Source organism: Phragmites australis, chromosome 17 (assembly GCF_958298935.1).
Source record: "Phragmites australis chromosome 17, lpPhrAust1.1, whole genome shotgun sequence".
NCBI classification, from domain to species: Eukaryota; Viridiplantae; Streptophyta; class Magnoliopsida; order Poales; family Poaceae; genus Phragmites; species Phragmites australis.
The window spans coordinates 21,494,544-21,498,981 of record NC_084937.1 but is presented as its reverse complement, the minus strand read 5'-3'; the positions used below and the strand labels follow the sequence as shown (position 1 = coordinate 21,498,981).

The 4,438-nt window shown below is 42.8% G+C and overlaps 1 pseudogene; it reads right to left on the bottom strand.

Annotated features, from left to right (window-relative positions):
* Positions 1–3,125: 3,125 nt before the first annotated feature.
* LOC133896961 (probable folate-biopterin transporter 6) lies at positions 3,126–3,735 on the bottom strand (annotated as a pseudogene).
* Between the last annotated feature and the right edge of the window lie 703 nt (positions 3,736–4,438).

Below are 4,438 nucleotides of genomic sequence, written 5' to 3'. Positions count from 1 at the left end.
TTTTGAGACCCATAGCCATGGTTCCAGCATCGAGCGGGATGAGTGGTTAAAGATCTCCCTGAGTGAGAGGCCCGAGCCCCTTGGATCCTTTCTATTGGGCTTGGATACAGTCCCTTCATTTGGGAGGTTAGGATCACGTCCAGGGCTAGCCCAGTCCATGTCCAGTGAACTGGACGACTGAGCCAAATTCGAATCTATGAATTCGGTTTGGTTAAGGTTCCAGCCCTATGCATCTTTCAGATAAGTTCATCCATTGTGAAGGTTGAGTGAGCTCCTTCGACTTGGTTTGCAGTTCTATTAATTTGGGTGTTCTTATCTCCTATGCTCTCGCTGGATTTTCTTTTTAATTCCTGGGACTAAACCTTGGGTCACCTCACTTGTTGTCAAGTAGTTATTACCTTGGGCTCGATTTTGATTGTTCCAACCCCAATCAGGAATCATCAGATGTTCAAATCATGTTAATCTCCACGTTTTGCAAGTGACTTTATTGTGCTGAATTTCAATCTGCTCTGTTAAATTACATTATATCATTCATGGTGTGCTTGTCTTTGGAAGCTGTGGTAGATTATGCGATTTGCCTCTTAGAGTTTGAGTTCGTTTCTTTTTTTTTTGAAAGAACACCTAAATAGGGTTACATTTTGAGAAGTTCCCTATTAGAATCTAAACTTTTGATGCTAAATATTTGAAAACGGTGCCTGTGTGAACTGCCTTGTATCTTCAAATGAGTAGCATGACGTGGTATCCCTTGCCGCAAAGTGGGAGAACATTGTCAACCGGTGATGAATTCTTTGAGAATCAAAGCACCGGCTGATCGCTATGGAGTTTCAGCATATCTGATGATCGGAACATAGCCTACGTGTGTTCAGACAAGCATGGAAATGGCGCCACGCAGTGTAGCACAGGGCGGTCAGAAGAACAATCTGAGGGTCAAGCGCCATTGGAGCTGCAGTTCACACCACGAACAGAAGACATTTTCTTGTATGCTTATTTCGATACTATGAAGTGAAGTGTGTGATTGTTGTTGTGATCTATACATGACTGTGAATGATTCATGTTGCCATGAATACTTTGCAGAAATAAATACATTGACTTCATATAGCCATGAGTATTACAATCATAGTACATTTCACTTCATACAACCATGAGTATTAAAACAGTTTATAGAAATAAATACATTCATTTCATACAATCATGAGTATTACAGTCATTATACATTTCATTCTACTAAAAAACTATTAACAAAACAGGATAACTAAATGTCAATTCAGCTTCTCTAAAACAATTAGGCAGAAGCAGCTTTCCACGACCATCTGCCAGATTTTTCAAGACTCTAAATAGGAATAGTAAGAGTATCTTCTGATGAGGAAAAGAGGTGAGAGTTTGGACATCATATTGCGTGGGTGGTCGCATTGAAAACCGGGCGCAAGTGACATTAATGTCAGCAGCAGCAGGCGAGCCAAGCAGGGTCAGCGACTCAGCGCAGCGTTGCTTGCGCGCTGTAGCACGTAGATGCGTTGAGCCCACGAGAAGACTGGACTCTGGATGCTGGAGGAAGACGAAGACCATAGGCAAGTTTTACTGAGTAACGATTTGTGTAATCAACCAACAAAAATCTTAGGTTAAAAGTCTTGAAAATTTTGAATAAAAATATGATAGCTTAGAGCATGCTATTATATGCCATTTCATATATTGTGTAACGATTACAGAAACTGATTTATGTAACCAACCAACAAAAAACTCATGTTAAAAGTCATAATTTTTTTGATAAAAACATGATAGTGTAGACTGTAGAGCATGCTATTATCTGATATTTCATTAAATTTGAGCTCAAGTAACAACTTGTACAAGGAAAAACAAAAAAAAAGAGAAAATTAAGTGAAAGCTCAAATTTAATGAAATGTCAGATGATGTCATGCTCTAGACTACTATATTTTTGTCTGATTTTTTTATAACTTCGAACATAAGGTTTTTGTTAGTTGGTTACCGTTACACAATAAAATTTCTTGCTAGGTAGGCGTTGCACTGTTTCTGTACCTGGGGGTAAATTGATATGGTCGTGAATACTGAATAGGGTGAGCTATACGAACTCTCCTGGAAATTCCGTAGAGAACAATTGTTCTATATCATGTGTGGTCGCATGCGCTGCTATGGTGTGAGACATTGCCATATGAAGTGAGTATCTACGGAGTAATGCCCCCCCCCCCCCTAGATTGATGATACTTCTTTGAGTGGTGCTATCGATCGTGACTACGGATGGCAATTAGGCGCCATGGCGGGAACGCATAGAGCTCTCTCATACTTATATCTATCATATTTTTCTCGTCCACGGGCATGTCCATTAACAAAGATGGGTAAAGAATTAGGAGCATACTTGTCGCCCGCAGGCACCCATCGCCCCGTGGACGAGAAAAATCCAGCGAGCATGTGTGTGTGGAAGCTCTACCTGTGCCCACAGCCAGTTGGGGACTTAGGGTTTTAATTTTGGGTTCACTTAACATATTGCCCATGTACGTGCCCGTGGACAGAGAACAATGAACCTACTCAGCTTTATTAGGATATTTGTCCACGGGTAGATAGATTATCAAGAACAATTGTCATCCTAGTCGTCACCGATGGTACGTATAACTTCTTCAAGAATATGTCGCTGATGGATTCTAATTAAGAAGTTATCGGAAAATTTACGCTTGGGTCAAAACTCCAAATAGGACTACCAGTTTACCACCACAGAGATTTGATTTTGACAATAAATGGAGTCTGCTAGTATATAGGTTTTGATCACTTGATCATGCGCCACTAGCTTCACCACTTTTTGAAAGATTCCTCTTGGGACATGTTCAAAATCTGTTCCTACTCATCTGTGTTGCCCCATTTGTGCTGCTTGTCCAGAAGAGAGATCATTTTGTCACACAGGTATGTTTCACCACAAACCTGTTGTTTGAAGTCGGTAATTCTCGAAACTTCGAATAAAAATGAGAGAAAAATGAAATGTGACGGAGATTGGATCGGTAACCAGCGTGAACTCCGGTAGAATTTTGAAAAACTGTTTTTTGAAACCTGTATGCAACCATGAGTCCATTGTTCCTTGCTCGATCCATTAATTTCCTTTTTGTATACAACAACGTGGGTCATACATCGTCAGTGTGCGAAGTAAGCATCACCAGCTCCAACCTCTCCTCGTCGGCCACGGCCGCCGACGAGCTCAGGAGCTCACGCGGCACCAGCACGTCGGTCTGGTCCGCCGTGGGCACGAGGCAGATGGCGCCGAGCGTGGCCAGCCTCAGCAAGTTCCTGGCCAGCACGGCGAGCCAGAGGCTGCCAAAATCCGTCCTCGTTACGTGCAGCGCGCGCAGCACGGCGGCGGCGCGGCGCCGCCAGCCCTTGCCGCCAGCGTGCCGAGACTGTCGATGCACATGAGCAGCGCGAAGAAGGTGTCCTCCACGCCGGGCAGCCACAGCTTGTTTCTCAGCATCATCATCATCGGCATCAGCCGGACGCGGCCGACGACGCGGGAGACGCACTCCTCCAGGGTGACGAAGGCCGCGTCGGGGACGCCGAGCGCGAGGTTCCAACGGAGCACGAAGGTGAGGTCCAGAGGTCCGACATGCCGTACAGGAGCTGCACGTAGAAGAGGAGGCTCCGGAACGGGTAGTCCTTGAGGCACTTGTGGTAGATGAGCACGCCCACCATGGACGCCACCGCTCCGATGGCGTGCACCAGCCCAACGTACTCCTGCATGGAGGCAGTTGCAACAATGACTTTCATGCATGATTTTTTAATAAAGGAAGTTTTATTTCATCACGATAATAAAAATATACTAACCTCTACATCCGGAGATATATGCAGCCGATACTTGTTACAAAGTTGTAGTCATTAACTAGACAGACCACTAACAAATGACCAAGTTCTTCCTTCAACAAAATAAAGGAGGTAACATCAAACACAAATTCTATTGCTAAATATCTCTCCATGCTGATTGTGAAGCTAACACAAATTCTTATGATGACAGTGAAGCTCGTATGCTTTGTTAGCATTTGCGACGATTTTCCAGAAGCACTTGATTTTTTTTTCTATTTTTTTATTTAACGGTCCACCGAAGGTAATTTTCTTTATAGAATCTGACAGAATAATATTTACTGAATTTGTAAAGATTCTCATAGCCACTGCTTACTAGGTTCCACTTTACTGCACAGCAGAATTCTACGGAACTACAAACTGGCCATTTGTTATCATTCGTAGGAAACATTTGTGCGCTTCCACAATTCAAAATCAACATGTAGCACTCATTATGCAGACTTCTTTCCTTTGTGTTTTAGTATAATCTTAGAAATGTTTGATGGAGCTCTTTTTATCTAAATTTTTTGTGGGAAGTAATTCTCTGAAGGAAATGATTCTTTATTTTAGATAATTACTCTCATGGATTCTACTCAGGAAACTAAAA